Raw genomic sequence first — 17259 nt, 5'->3', positions numbered from 1 at the left:
AGAAGAGGAAAGAAGGCCTCCACACTTGAAGGGAGCTTGCAGAAGGGAACTCTGAACTAGGTAGAGGCCGAGGAGAACTGATAACTGAGGCATGATGTTTATTTTCTCATTGGATGCCTATGTACACAGATAATATTGAGAGCCAGAGCTTCCCAACCCCAAAACTTGCTGTAACACTGGACATTATCAAGTTTAGATCCAACCCACAGAGGAAAAAGTAAGATACCAGAAGTTGCCAAAGATTATGGCATTATCAACACTTTGGAATAGGTGATTCAATTTTAATTCACGGTGTGTGATAAAGAAAAACTTGAGTTGCACACACATCTGAGTTCATACCTTTATATGGGCATAGACTGTGGATCATTGAGATTCTAACTAGAAGCCAGACAAGTTTGAAATAACACTCAACCTCTTCTCAAAGGTAAGATGTCAGAAAAGGCACCAGAGTTTGGGGAGAAAGTTTCAGGACTCTACCTGTTGAGAGTAAGGCTCCAACAGCAAATCTGAACTCCAAGAGGCTAATATGTAATTCTTAAAGGAGACAAATGATTCTGCTTCTAAAGGAGGCTTGGTGTTGATGAGATACAATGTGAGGGAGAGAGTCCTAACCAAGGATCCCTACTCAGACAGATCAGAATGGAAAAGCAATTCTCAAGCTCTACCTGCTAAAATTTATGACTAAGAATAATTGTAATATTTCTGAGCTAGACCGTTGAACCCATGGAAGACAGCAGATGCCACCAGGGGACAGTAGAGTCTCTGCCAGCAGCAGCAATCATCCCACAGACAGAAATAGTGCACTGGACTTTGCCTGAGAACTCCCAAAATAATAAAAATCTTCTAGGAGCTGGAAGTGATATGATCAAAAAAGGATATTGGATATTGGTTCACAATAACACTAGGTAAGAGAGGGTTTGTGTGTATTCCTTTTCTGAGGAGTAATAAGGTTAATTTTAACTATTTTCACTTGTGAACTATTTATCTGACAGAACAAAATCAATGATACAATGATTTGAACCACAAAGCCACTGTTCAAATCCTTAGTATTCCTGAGGCACCTGGGTGACTCAGTCGGCTAAGCGTCCAACCTCAGCTCAGGTCATGATCTCACAGTTCATGAGTTCAAGCCCCACATTGGGCTCTGCACCATCAGTGGGATTCTCTCTCTACCTCTTTCTCTGCCCTTCTCCAGCTCTTGCTCTCTCTCTCTCTCTCTCTCTCTCTCAAAATAAATAAATAAATAATTTTTTAAAACTCCTTTTGTATTCCTTTCCTCCAAGGAAAAAAATATACCTTAATCTAAAAGGACATCCTTAAAATGGATTTTGTGACTATCACAAGCACAAATAATAATAACTAGATCCTATTGATCATTGCTATGTGCCAGGCTCTCTACGAAGTGTTTTACATACTTTATGTTAGTTAATCCTAAAAATAACTCTGTGTCAGAGGTAGTAGTTTTATTTTCCTATTTTACCTATCAGACTGATAAGTGGTGGAGAGGTTAAGAAAGTTGCTTGGTATGATTCCAAAGCCACTTTCCTATGTACTAGAAAGATAGAACCTGGTGATCTATCTTTAAATATAGAAGGTTTAGATATTGCGTAAGAAATACCATGATATGTAAATGATCCATGAGCCCCTCATGGCATTAACATTGGACTTGTCTTATCCTTACATAACCTAGCTTTGATCTGGCATCCTAAAATGGATTAGGCTTCTCTGCCTCCTAAAAGATATTCTATATCTATAGAATGTGAGGTGAGAAGAAGCATTTTTCCATAGAAAATGAGAGCAATAATTAAATTTTCTCCTAATCACTTTGTACGGAGGTTGGAGAGTTGGTGCCAATCTACTGGATCTCCATGAATTTCCCTAATTTGAAGCAGAGATTGAAGGCAAAGGAACTAATAGGAGATATGGATGTAACAAATCCTGATGGCTCTGACAGAAGGGTTACACTAAGTACAAGAGTTTATAGAGAGGGTGTGATAAGTTATATTGATTGGCAGAATTTTGTGATGTTAAGTAAGCCAGTGTAGGATTTTTCATAGGGTTAGCGTTAAAAGATTTGCATTTTTGGAAGATTATTTTGGATCTAAAATGGAGAACAAAGTCAAAGGGAGTCATAACGGATGTAAGGAGGGCAGTGAGGCAGTTACTAGTGATGAGACAAGAATCTCGTTTATACTGAAGTGATGATAGTAAAGATGGATGAAAACTGATGGATGAGAAAGACATATGGGGAGTGTGTATAAAATCATCTCTTCCAATAGATTGGATATGGGATGTGACCCAGAAGAATGGATGGAGGATGACATCTGGCTTTCTGGAATACACAAGTAGATGGGTGGCAAGACTACTTACTGGGATGGGGACACTGGAAGATAATAATTTGAGTGGAATACCATAAGTTTGGATTTGGACTTGTTGAGTTTCAGGTGCCTTTGAGACATTCAAGTAGAGATGTTGAGTGGTTAATTGAATATATAACAGAAGTCTAAGAGATAGAAATTTAGGTAACCTTAGTATACAGATGATAATTTCATGAGGACAGGTGTGATTGCTGGAAGAAGACAGTAGGGAGTAAGTAAAGAAGAGGTCCTAGGACAGGGCCTTGAAGAACTGCAGGTGTTGAAGGCCAAGGAGAGAAAGATGTGTCTGTAATGGAGACAGAAAAGAAAAGTAGGAAGACAGACCAGCAAGAGAATGTTGTATCATGGAATCCAAGGAAAGAGTGTTTCAAGGAGAGAGTGAAAAACAAGGTGACTGGTAAACCTGGAAGGTTAAGTAAAAATGGACTGATAAACATCCACTGAATTTAGTGACATGGAGGTCATTAGTGGCTTTGCTGAGATATTAATCAATATCATCTCTAATGAAATAATTTGGGTTTATTAATGCCTTAAATGCATAATATTGACATTTATTCTGAATAATCTTAATACTATTTTTAATGTCCTTAAACTTGCTGAAAATGATAAATACAATATAGAATTACTATAGACCTATAAACATCTTTGAAAGAAGAATTTTTCTCCACAGTAAGATCCAGTTCCTTCGGCAGTTTGGTTTGTGGGAATTAAAAGTAAAAGCGACATTACTGAATACGAAGTGTGTGCCAGATGCTTTTACATATCTTATAAGTTATCTTCTGTATCCTAATGTCAATGCCAACACTCAAAATAAGTACCGATTACTGGTGGTAACAGTTTGAAGTTTAAAAAGATGAGTTGGAAGACTATACTTTCAGGGATCATTTCTATAGTTCGTTAAAAAGATGAGTTGGTACATGGAAAGTTTTTTTTTAAGTTTATTTATTTATTTTGAGAGAGATAGAAAGAGAGGAGGAGGGACAGGCAGAGAAAGAGAGAGAGAGAATCGCAAGCAGGCTCCACACTGTTAGGTGCAGAACCCAACTTGGGGCTCAGACTCACAAACCGTGAAATCATGACCTGAGCTGAATTCAGTGTCAGGTGCTTAACTGACTGAGCCACCCAGGTGCCCCTGGCACATGGAAGTTTTTGAGTCCTCTTTCCTATATTCTGTTCTACCAAAGTTGCTGTGTTCAAACCTGAACTCTCAGCTAAAATCCCCACACTCAAATTACATCCTTTGCTATGGGAGGTTGGTGGGGGAGGAGCAGAGAGAGAGGGACAGAGGATCCTAAGAAGGCTCTGCACTATTAGCACAGAGCTCTATGCAGGGCTCCCACTCACCAACCGTGAGATTAAGACCTGAGCTGAGGGGTGCCTAGGTGGCTCAGTCGGTTAAGCCTCCGGCTGGGGCTCAGGTCAGATCTCACTTTCGTGGGTTCGAGCCCCGCGTCAGGCTCTGTGCTGACAGCTAGCTCAGAGCCTGGAGCCTGCTTCCGGTTCTGTGTCTCCTCTCTCTGCCCCTCCCCCTCTCATGCTCTGTCTCTCTCTGTATCAGAAATAAATAAAAACAGTAAAAAAAAATAAAAAAAAAAAGACCTGAGCTGATAGGGGCACCTGGGCAGCTCAGTCGGGTAGGCATCGGACTTCAGCTCACTTCATGATCTCACAGTTGTGGGTTCGAGCCCTGCATCAGGCTTTGTGCTGACAGCTCAGAGCCTGGAGCCTTTTTGGATTATGGGCCTCCCTCTCTGCCTGCCTCTCTCCCTGCCTGTCCCCTGCTCTTACTCTGTCTCTCTGTCAAAAATAAACATTAAAAAAAAAAAAGACCTGAGCTGATATCAAGAAACAGACACTTAACTGACTAATCTATGCAGGTACCCCTTTCCTGTTTTGTTTAAAGGTACCATAGGCTAGAATTACTTAAAGGCATTTGACACACAGTAGGTACCCAGTAATGTTCATTATCACAATTTGTCTATTTTCCTTCTTGTCTTTCAAATGCAGTCTCTCAAATCCACCTCCCTCCTGTTCAGAACCTTTCAAATGTAAAGGAAATAGTTATCAATGGGTCTGCCATTTCTAGTTTCTCCCTAATTTAAAAGAGGAGCATTAGATAACATGATGGATAGTGTTCCTGATAATCCCGAATACACGAATGTACTACTCTCCCAGGTCTTTTCTTTTATTGACCCTCAAACAAAAATGCAAATGAACATATTGTTAAGTCATTTTTACAGGTGGCCAGAATAGTGCTGTCTATCCAGGTGTACAGATTTCTAGAACTCAAATTTGAAGGATGAATATATTTAGTGAGGTCATAGGACTTCATGGTTATTTTATGCTCCTTATGCAACTCCAGCTGATTTTCACTTGTTATCAGCTAAGCTTTTAATAGTCTCTGCCTTGTAGATACATCATTGAAATCACTTCTGACAATGTGAAATGAAAGATTTCTGTGCTATTTATTGAAGAGGAATTTAAGTGCCCTGGGTACCAAACCAGTGGGCAGCAAAGAAATGAGTTTTTATTTTTGCCCACAGAAAGAATATCTCACCTTGTTAAGGAGGAATATTTCAGAGGGGATTATGACTTTTCTCAATTTGCAACAGTGGATCTATTTAGATTCCGGACCTCTGTTGGGAGCCCCAGAAAGCTGTACTACAAAGCATCATCAAAAAACAGACAACCTTGGCTAAAAAACTGAGTGAGGCTGGTGTTTCAATCCCATTTCACAGAAGGAGGAACTGGCTGAGAGGCTAAAGAACGTGCCTCCAGGCCAAACTGTCAGAGTTCTGGTGCTTCCACTGCAGACCATAAAACATGCCCCCTAGGTCAGAAAAAAACATTTCTCTATTAGTCTATCTAGATGTTTGGGAACATCTGCCAAAGCTAACAACTTTGGTTTTATTATTAGTGATATGAATTGTTGCTTTTGAGAAAGAAATAGCCAACAGATTGAGTTGCTTCTTGAATATTCCCCTAGAAGTAATCATTGGACCAAACAGCTGGAGGGAGGCTGTGCACTCAGTTATAATAATGAATCTTTGAAGCTTAAAATGGGGAATTTAGAACACAATTATTTATTACACTATTAAACTGGAATTTTATCTAGGAAAACAATTCTTCTGTATTCATATTTTTAAAGACATGCTCTATAAGAACTCTAATCATTTGATTTGCGTTTATATTTAATAAAACACTAAAAAGTGATAACATTAGCTGATGTACTTTCATTAGTAGTGTAACATGTACTGGAAAAAAATGGTCTTTATTTAGCAGACATCATTGAGTAATTAATACTTGCCAGGCCTGGCACAGAGTTATAAGGATGAAAAATAGTTACTGTTTTACAGGAGTTCACTGTTTGCCAAAAGAGATAGATTATTAATAGTATTTGTATAGTATAGAGGTAGATTCAAGACACTGTGGAAAAAACTAGGAGATCCAGCTTTGGAGGTCTCTAACAACTTCATAGGCAACATGCCATATGATCTAAGTCTTCTGACATTCTGGAAAATACTTTATGAGGTTGTGAGATTAGAGTATAGAGGGATACATGATAATATGATATATCTATAGCATAGCTTAAAAACAATATCTAAGAAGTTAAAAACCAGAGAAAGTATTATCACCAAAGTCTGGAGAGAACAAGATGTTAATAGTAGAATATCTGATAAGAGTGAAAAACCTAGGAGCACAGTTTATTGAGAAAGAAGGTAGGGCAGCCTGATCGTCTAAATGCATACAAGTAAAATAGAAAAAGAATTATTTGTTCTTAATTCATCCAAATTTACTCAAAACTCAGAACTATAAGCAAACTCAGTTATAAATAAAGAAATGATTCTAAAGCATTCTCAGTATTTTATTTCTTCGTCAAAATCTAGTTGGTTAAGCAGCCAACCTCGGCTCAGGTCATGATCTCATAGTTTGTGGATTCAATCCCTGCATCGGGCTCTGTGCTGACAGCTCAGAGCCTAGATCCTGTTTTGGATTATGGGTCTTTCTTTCTCTCTGACCCTCCCCTGCTCAAGCTCTCTCACTCTTGCTCTTGCTGTCTCGCTCTATTTCAAAAATATTTAAAAAATAAAATTCTCTTTAAAAATCTAGTAATGTTTTAATTGACACCTCTTATCTATCAAAACTTCAATTGCACAATGACTAACAAGAGACATTTGCATTTGTATACAGAAAACTTTTCCTTCTAATCATGTTCATTGCATTAGTAGATTTTTCAAATTACCTATATTTTAATACCTTTATGAGAAATGTAAATGATAACAGACCCAAATCATAAGACGTCATGGACTAAAAGAAATGTCTTTACAATTTATATTAAGACCAGTTTTCTGGGGCGCCTTGGTAGCTAAGTCCGCTAAGTATCCGACTTTGTCTCAGGTCGTGATCTCACAGCCCATGGGTTGGAGCCCCACATTGGGCTCTATGCTGACAGCTCAGAGCCTGGAGCCTGCTTCAGATTCTGTGTCTCCCTCTCTCACTTTCCCTCCCCCACTCATGCTCTGTTTCTGTCTCAATTAAAAATTAATTAATTAATTAATTAATTTTAAAAAAGACTAATTTTCTTGTTCAAAATTACTCATATAACACTTGTAGCATTTAGATTTTTAAACAGCTGATTTTTTAAAATTTTCTGGATATCATATTTCACTGCAAAATAATTACAATGAATTTGGATTTTTATATATATAAATGCCAATATGTATTGCATGCTTACTATGTGTGATGAGATTTCTATATACTTTATATTGATTTTTTTTAAGATATTATTTTTGGGGCGCCTGGGTGGCTCAGTTGGTTAAGCCTCCGACTTCGGCTCAGGTCAGATCTCACGTTTGTGGGTTCGAGCCCCGCGTCAGGCTCTGTGCTAACAGCTAGCTCAGAACCTGGAGCCTGTTTCCGGTTCTGTGTCTCCTTCTCTCTCTGCACCTCCCCCTCTCATGCTCTGTCTCTCTCTGTATCAAAATAAATAAAACATTTTAAAAAATTTTAAGATATTATTTTTAATTCAAACTTACAACCCTGAAGTCAAGAGTTGCATGCTCTGCCAACTGAACCAGCCAGGCTTCCCTATATTGGTTTATTTTTATGATTTAAAAAATTTTTTTAAAGATTTAAAAATTCTTTTTTTAGGTAATCACTAACACCCAACGTGGGGCTTGAACTTACAACCCCAAGACCAAGCTTTGTGTTCTCTGCCCACTGAGCTAGGCAGGTGCCCAATATTGATTTATTTTTTAAAAGTAAGTTACACATTCACAGAGTATAATCAAAGGATGAAAACGATATATGGTGAAAAGTTTATGGGACATTCAAGAAATTCTTACACAATTTCTCCCAGGAAATTCTAGCTTTAGAGGAAATCAGTGCTACCATTTTCTGAGTGTTTTTCTTGAGCATTTCTGTGATTATATGAGCAAATATATATATGTATATGTTGTACTTTCCATCACCTGTTTATACACATTGCTTCTTCTGATTACCAATAATATATTTGGGTAACATCCCATCAATAATAAAAGTATTTCCTTGTTTGGGGCACATGGGTGGTTCAGTTGGTTAAGTGTCGGACTTTGACTCAGGTCACGATCTTGCAGTTTTCAGTTTGTGAGTTCGAGCCCCACAACACGCTCTGTGCTGACCCTTCATAGCCTGGAGCCAGCTTCAGAATCTGTGTCTCCCTCTCTCTGCCCCTCCCCAGCTTGTGCTTGCTCTCTCGTGAGCTCTCTCTCTCTCTCTCTTATAAATAATAAATGAATAAACAAAAAAATTTCCTTATTCTTTTTTTTTTAATATTTGTTTATTTTTGAAAGAGAGAGAAGAGAGCACATGAGTGGGAGAAGGGCAGAGAGAGAGGGAGACACGGAATCTGAAGCAGGCTCCAGGCTCCGAGCTGTCAGCACAGAGCCCAACACGGGCCTCAAACTTATGAACTGTGAGATCCTGACCTGAACCGAAGTCAGATGCTTAATGGATCAGCCCCCAAAATGCTCCATTTCCTTGTTCAGATTTTTACAGCATGGTATTTGATTGCATGAGTCCAAAAACAGTCCTTTGTAGATGGAAATTTAGATTGTTTCCACTCTTTTCTTACTATAACAGTACTGCAGTAAATATCAGCGTATGGTTATTAATTTGTTCATTTAAAAGCATATCTGCTTGAACAGGGATGCTGTTTCTAAGGGGCACATGCACCCCAATGTTTTTAACAGCACTACCAACAGTAGCCAAAGTACGAAAGAGTCCAAATTTGTCCATCTACTGATGAATGGATAAAGATGTGGTATATATATACATATACATATATATATATACATACACATACAGTGGAATATTACTCAGCCATCAAAAAGAATGCAATCTTTCCATTTGCAACAACGTGGATGGAACTAGTGTATTATGCTAAGCAAAATAAGTCAGAGAAAGACAAAAACCATATGACTTCCTTCATGTGGAATTTAAGATACAAAACAGATGAACATAAGGGAAAGGGAAGCAAAAATAATATAAAAACAGAGAGGAAGGCAAACCATAAGAGAATCTTAAATACAGAGAACAAACTGAAGGTTGCTGAAGGGGTGTTGGGTGGGAGATTGAGCTATATGGGCAAGGGACACTAAGGAGGACACTTGTTGGGATGAGTGATGTGTGTATGTAAGTGATGAATCACTAAATTCTATTCCTGAAATCATTTTTATACTATATGTTAACTAACTTGGATTTAAATTTAAACAAATAACAAAGGGGCGCCTGGGTGGCTCAGTTGGTTAAGCATCCAACTTCAGCCTCAGGTCATGATCTCATGGTTTGTGGGCTGACCACTTGGAGCCTGCTACAGATTTTCTCTCTCTCTCTTTCTCTGCCCCTCGCCTGCCTGCACTCTGTCTCTCTCTTAAAAATAAATATTTTAAAAAATTTTAATAAAAATAAATAAATAAATAGTACATCTGCTTGATAAATTCCAGTTCGTCAAAGGTATATACTTGCATTTGTGATTTTGATAGCCATTTTTTTAGGCGGTTGTACCTAATTACACTTATTCAAGCAATATATGAGAGTACCTGTCTCCCTCAAACTCACACCACCCAATTTATGATTAAACCTTTTTATCTTTGCCAATCAGATAGGGAGGCAATTTAACCAATTTAGGGTTAAAGTGGATTTTCTTATAAATCCTTATAACAGTTAAGTACTATTATCCTTGCCATTTTATATATGAGGAAATTAGGGCTTACAGAAATTAGGTTACTTATTCAAATTACTTCAATTAAAGGTGGAAGAATCAAGAAACTCACCCTGTCTACATTTTGAACAAAATCCCTAATTATTATGTCATACAGATTTTCCATTGAGAAACACAGCCCAATAGCCATGAAACTTATATTATTTTTTAATGTTTATTAAAAATTTTTTTCTAATGTTTTATTTATTTTTGAGAGAGAGACAGTGTGAGCAGGGGAGGGTCAGAGAGAGAAGGAGACACAGAACCCTAAGACAGGCTCCGGGCTCTAAGCTAGCTGTCATCACAGAGCACGACACGAGGCTTGAACCCATGAACCATGAGATCATGACCTGAGCCGAAGCCAGATGCTTAACGGACTGAGACACCCAGGCGCCCCTAATGTTTATTTTTTTGAGAGAGAGAGAGAGAGAGCTAGAGTATAGAGAGTCCGATGTGGGCCTCAAACTCATGAACCATAAGATCATGACCTGAGCCAAAGCCGATCGCTTAACTGACTGAGCCACCCAGGTGCCCTGAAATTTAAATTATATTACTTATAATTAGTTTTAATGATTCAAGCACTTAATTCAAAAGCTATAACAGTATTTCGCAGTATTAGTGTCAGCATTATCAGTATAACTATCACTGAACAATAAATGTGTGTTCTAGTTTAAGAAACATCATGATAGATAGATACCAGGTGAAACAGCTTTAATGGTCTGATATGATATCATCAATTCTGAAAAGTTTCATTCCATTCCTCAAAATTTCAGCCCTCATCAAGTGACCTGGTTTCATAGCTAATTGAACACACAGAGATAAATTTATACTAATTGAAATAAAACTTCATTAAGCCCGGAATGCTGATGTTACAACAATACACTTGACGTATAAAAGGTTAACATGAGAGTTACAATAGCACTTTTCTTCTCCATAGTTCAAAGTGATTTGCAAATATGATTAAGTTCTGATTTTTCCCACATATTAAACAACCAAAAACCATGTGGCTATTTCCTGCCATCTTTTGCCATTATTGGAGAGAATGTGCATGGGATGGAGGAACTAATGATATGAGAATCATATGCTCACAACATTTAAAGCTATAATTTGAACACATTATGTACGCATTTACTGGGTGTGGGCTTTCAGGATGTGACAGGTTTGACCTGTTTGCGGCGCTCATGGCGAGTTTGAGGTCTCTCTGCCGGCCAGCAGAGGTTTCACAAAGAGAAAACTCTGTTACATCAACCGGAGCTCACAGCCATTAAAGTTTGCCTGAGAATCTCCTGAGTGGCATTTAATGTCAATGGAGAAAACAGCATTCAATAAATGGTGTTGGGGCAAAATGGGTGGCTATCTGGAAAAACAATAAAATTGGAAGTGTATCTCACATCCTGTATCCAAAGGAATTCCAGATGGATAAAAGATTTAACTGTTTCGGGGGAAAGTACGGTTAAAAAAAATTATCTCAGGTGAGAGATATTGTATGTTCTTTTATGGTATGGCACTATACTCAGAACCCAAAAAAGGAAATATTAAAGAATTAAACTTCCAATTTTTAAAAATTTTGCCCACCATAAATGAAGTCAAACACAAATGACAAACTGGGAAATTTTTATTCTAATAGATATGACAGACTAGGTATTCATTTCCATAATGTACAAAGAACTTCTGCAAATAAATAAGACCAACATCCTTAAAAAAGTGGACAAAGAATCTGAACTTCCAGTTTTCAGAAATTGAAAAATAAATTGCTCTTAAGCTGATATTTAAATTCCCTCAAAAGAGAAGAAATAAAAATTAAAACTAAACCAATTTTGTGGTTGTCAAAAATTTAAAACTTGTTAGCAGCCTCAACTGACCAGGTTTTGGGAAACTTGTCTACTCATATATAATTGGTGAAAGTAATTTGGTAATATTTCAATATTTATCAAAACACAAATGCTTATGCTATTTTTAAGTTTATTTATTTATTTTGAGAGAATCAGTGGGGGAGTGACAGAGATAGGAGAGAGAGAATCTCTTTTTAATGTTTTATTTATTTTTGATACAGAGAGAGACAGAGCATGAGAGGGGGAGGGGCAGAGAGAGAAGGAGATACAGAACCAGATGCAGGCTCCAGGCTCTGAGCTGTCAGCACAGAGCTCTACTCAGGGCTCGAACCCATGAACATGAGATCTGACCAGAGCCGAAGTCGGAGGCTTAGCTGACTGAGCCACCCAGGCGCCCCAGGAGAGATAGAATCTCAAGCAGGCTCCACACTGTCAGCACAGAGCCCAATGCAGACTTGATCTCAGGTACTGTGAGATTATCACCTGATCCGAAATAAAAATCCTGCTTAACCAAGTGAGCCACCCAGGCACCCTTTATGGTTTTTGACCCATCAATTTTATTTCTAGAGAAATGCAATTTTAAAGAGAGTGGTTGGAAAGGGATTCACTGCCAAGGTAAAACCTGAAGGAGGTGAAGGAGTGAGCCATGCTAATATCATGGGAAGAACATTCCAGGCAAAACACCACATGCTAACGTGAGTTGAGGCAAGGTATGTGATAGAAACAGCAAGAGGACCAACATGGCCTGAGTAGAATAAGCGAGGAGGTAGAATATTTGGAGAAATGTCAGAAAAGTATTAAAGCAGCACATGTGGGGTCTGATAGGCCATTTTATTAACTTCACCTCTGACTGTAAGGAAATAGGCAAATCGCTGGGATGTTCTGAGCAATGGAATGACCTGATGTGACCTACATTTTTTAAAAGATCATTTTAGCTGTTATAATAAGAACAAAGGAGGGCCGCCTGGGTGGCTCAGTCAGTTAAGTGTCCGGCTTCGGCTCAGGTCATGATCTCACAGATCGTGGGCTCAAGCCCCGCGTCAGGCTCTGTGCTGACAACTAGCTCAAAGCCTGGAGCCTGCTTCAGATTCTGTGTCTCCCTCTCTCTCTGGCCCTCCCCTGTTCGTGCTGTCTCTCTCTGTCTCTCAAAAATAAATAAAAAACATAAAAAAATAAATTTAAAAAAAAGAACAAAGGAGGGGGTCAGAGATCAGTTAGGGGGCCATGGCAAGAGGCAAGAGGTGACAATGGATTGAATCAAGATGCCAACAGTATATGTGGGGATAAATGACCAGATTGTGGGGTTTGTTGACAGACTCTATTTAGAGTGGAAAGAAAGAAAGTGTCCAGAATGATTCTAAGATGTATGACCTCGACAACTGGAGAGATGGAGTTGCCATCGAATAAGATGGAGAAGTCTAAGGAGAAGCAGATTTGGAAGGGGGTCAGGTATCAAATAATGGACATGATCAAGTTGAGGTGCTTGTTAGGCATTCAGATGGTTATGTCAAATAAGCAGCTGGCTATGTGAATTTGGATTTCTTAGAAGAGATCCAGGCTGAAGCTATACCAGGTATCAGGAGAGGGAAAGGAAGCACGAGGAGGAAGCATTGCTCTTGTTAAAACAAGAGAACTAGCCAGCAGGCACCACACACTACTCAGGCTCCTATTCCATCAGCAAAATTTTAGTTCTATGGCTACGGTTAAATGCAAAGAAGCCTGGGAAATGCAGTGTGTATGGTCAGCTCTGTGTTTAGCTACAATTCTATCATTTCGGAAGAAAGGAGGATGGATTTTAGTAAATAACTAGAACTCCCTGCAAGGGAGTGGTTCTAATAACTGATGGACGGATTTGGTAAGGATCCAAGGAGAATGAGGCATTATCCCATAGGTGAAAGGTGGTCAATTCAAGGGACTATGGATCTCGGCAGAATGACAGGGATGTTGGAGTTAGGGTCCTAGTGGTGGTACTAGAGGGACGCTTGGCATTGAGAGTCCAAAGGAGTTTTTACTGTTACCGATAATGTCAGGGTCAAGGTATGATTTCATAGTGAGCGACTGGTGAAGGGTGAAAGGCAAAATTATAGGAAGAAGAGGTTAAGTAACTAAGCCAGGATATTTGAAAACTGACCAAATGAATATTGGAATTACTTAGAATTATGTTAGGAGTACTGTTGTAGAAAGTGCCCATGAATCAGCTGCTAATCTCTGAGAAATAAGAGCAAGGTACAAAAGGGAACAGTAGGTGTTATATCTGATGACATGAGATTCAAAGCAGGAGATTTGGGGGAGCAAGGAGTACCCTCAGTCTGTCTCTAGACCAAGTCATGTAGGATGTGGTAGAGATAAGGACCACCACTAGATGGAAGGGAAGGGGTCATCTCCTGGGGAGATTCGGAATTCAGCTGGAGCAGGACAGTGAAAGGGGACCTTCAAAGAACAGGCTGAGAATATATAGGAATTTTGCTACTGACAGACTAGGCATTATCCTGAGCACACGGGATGCATTTTGAGAGTAGGGGAGGGTGGGAGAAAGGAGGAGAATGCGATTAAGAGTTATATGGTGATTAGAGTAAAGAAGGTGACCCGGGAGCCCACTGGCTTCTTGCAGTGATGTTGTAAACAGGGATAAAGGGATAATGTGATTAATCCTGATGGTTTCAGGGTAGATAATGTTAGCAAGGCTGTGCATTTTGTGGGGTAGGGAGGACTGAGGTCTTTCTAGAAATTCGGAGGCCACCTCTTTGCTCCTGCTGTTGCACACAAAGCCTGGGGAAGGAAGGGTCTGAATCCCTACAGAGAGTAACAGTTGTCATTTTCAAGGACTTCCTTCTCTTGAGGAAGGGCAGGGTTCTCCTCAGGCTTCTGGATTAAAGCTTCTCGTGTTTTCTGGTGACCCCTCAGGCTCACTTTAGGCCACATGACAACAGGGAAGCCTGCGGACAAAGCAGCAACAAGATCAGTTCTTTCTCCACATCCCCCAGCCTCTATTCAGTAAGTTGTGGAAGGAGTCTCAGGTCAGGGGAGCTTCCTGTCACAATGAATTCCTTCTTCCTAAGAAATCTTCTTCCACTTTCAATTTTGAACTCCAGAACAGAGAGCAGGTCTGTCCTCTGCCGGTGCAATGTCTCTAGTGCCTCAAGTATGTATGTCTCCCCCACCATGCACTGCCCAACCAGAGTACAGAGGCTGCAAACACTTTTCCTAGCCCACTGCAATGTCACTGGCCTCCATGGCCGTCTCGACAAGGTGGTAGGTAGGCACAGGAGGATGGGAGCTGTCTGCAATGATGATAATCTTCCAGGCAACAGACTAAATGTGAGCGGTTGAAGAGATAGACAGAATGTACCGAAGAAGGGCTCCACTTAAAACTCCCTTCACTTCTGCTTCGTCTTTGGGTGTAGCACGTTCCTTACTTAAATTACCAATTACATCTGTGACATTTAGGCAGCAGAAAATCTGTTTAAAAGAAAAGTTTAAATTATCCTTGACATTCAATGAAAATAATGTTACAGGAACTCACAGGTAGAAAAACTTTAGCATTTTTCTCAAAGTCTGAGGAAATCATAAGTAAACATTTACCTCTTCTGGATCTCTGAGTGAATCTACAGTAGGAGAATTCTTTTTTAATTTTTTCTAATGATTTTATTTTTTTTTAAGAGAGAGAGAGAGAGAGAGAGAGAGAGAGAGACAGTGTGAGCAGGGGAGGGTCAGAGAGAGAGGGAGATAAAGAACCCAAAGCAGGCTTCAGGCTCTGAGCTAGCTGTCAGCACAGAGCCCGACACGGAGCTTGAACCCACCTGAGCCGAAGTCGGAAGTTCAACCAACTAAACCACCCAGGCACCCCTCTACATAGGATAATTTAATATCCAGATCACTTTGTCTTTTTACTTAAAAACAAACAAATGTGTGTGTGTGTGTGTGTGTGTGTAGGGGTGTCTAGGTGTCTCAGTCAGTTAAGCATCCAACTTCAGCTCAGGTGACTATCTCACTGTTTATGGGTTCGAGCCCCACGTCAGGCTCTGTGCTGACAGCTAGCTCAGAGCCTGGAGCCTGCTTCAGGTTCTGTATCGCCCTCTCTCTCTGCCTCTCCCTGTTTGCGTGCGCTCTCTCAATCTGTCTCAAAAAAAAAACATTTTTTAAAAGTTACATATATGTTATATATGTATTTATAGAACAGCTTATCAAATCTGTCCTGTGGTATAACCAAGCCATAATTTGTCATCCATTTAAGGAATTATAATTCTTTTGAGGCCTTTCCTGGAATATGCCCCAGATTCTTCCTGTTGCGTTACTAGTTTATGAATCAAGTCTTTCATTCATTTATTTATTCAACAAGTATTTCTTTCCTTAGCAACCATTCTAGCATAGCTTTAATCACTTAGGAGGTTATAAGGGCAATCCATTCCCAATCCTGTGAGAGTTTACAATCTATTTGTAAGAGACTGTAGCAAGAGAAAAAGAAAAAGGAAAGAGAAGTAAAAAAGGGAGGACACAAAGAAAAATGCATTTGAAGTGGTCAGAATATATGCGTTATCTTAAATTCAGAAACAAATATGTGAAACCCATGAAAAGAAGACTAGAAAACTTTACTGTGGGACATGAAACAAGGCTTGCATAAACAGAGAGCCTTGGTAAGGTCTTGAATGAAAAGACTTAGTATTAGAGCTGTATCAAATAGGCCCAAAGTAATCTAAATTTCAGTACACTTCAATAAATATACCAACCCAGGATTTTAAAACTTGACAAGTTTGATCATAAAAACCTTGGAGAAAGGAAAATACTAGCCAAAACAATTTTGAGTTGAGGGACTGGCCCTTGACCGATACCAAACTATCCTCTAAGTCTATAATAATTACAGAGTATGATAATTAACTGGAAAGGAGAAAACAAATAGAAGAGAACAGAAAGCCCATTAAAAACAGTTGAAACTTGAGGTGCGTAGGTGGCTCAGTCGGTTGAGTGTCCAACTGTTGATTTGGGCTCACAGTTCTTGGGACTGAGCCCTGTGCTGGGCTCTCTCTAGCACAGGGCCCATTTGGGATTCTCTCTCTCCTCTCTCTGCCCCTTCCCTGCTCACACACTCTCTCTCACAATAAACATTAAAAAACTAACAAACAAACAATTGAGGGGTGCCTGAGTGGCTTAGTTGGTTAAATGTCTGACTTCAGGTCATGATCTCAGCAGTTCATGAGTTTGAGCACCACATCGGGCTGTGTATTGACATCTCAGAGTCTGGAGCCTGCTTCTTTGGATTCTGTGTCTTCCTCTCTCTCTGCCCTTCTCCCGATCATGCTCTGTCTCTCTCTCTCAAAAATAAACAAACATTAAATAGATAAATAAATAAGTAAATAAAACAATTGAGACTTAATGCTAACTTCCAATAGTTATTCACATACTGGACACTGGTCTAATGTATGATGATAGAATTTTTTCTAGGTTTATTTATTTTGAGAGAGAGAGGGAGCACAAGTGGGGCAAGGCAGAGAGAGAAAGGAGAGGGAGAATCCCAAGTGGGCTCCAGGCTATCAGCTCAGAGCCTGATATGGGGTTCCTTCCCCAGAAATGTGGGATTGAGATCCTGACCTGAGCCAAAATCAAGAGTTGGACACTTAACTGACTGAGCCACCCAGGTGCCCCCCAGAACACAGTGATTTTCAAAATATAGCTTAGATGGAAAAAATTATAATTCTCTAACAAACCTCCCTGCATTCTCATCTCCTTATTTATACAAAATTTCTCACATTTATAACTATAAAAATAAACAAAAAGCATAAATTAATATTAACCTGTCTCATTCTCACAATGA

The sequence above is a fragment of the Suricata suricatta genome, chromosome 1 (genome assembly GCF_006229205.1).
Source record: "Suricata suricatta isolate VVHF042 chromosome 1, meerkat_22Aug2017_6uvM2_HiC, whole genome shotgun sequence".
Taxonomy (NCBI): Eukaryota; Metazoa; Chordata; class Mammalia; order Carnivora; family Herpestidae; genus Suricata; species Suricata suricatta.
The sequence above is the reverse complement of the archived record's forward strand: the minus strand, read 5'-3'. Positions refer to the sequence as shown.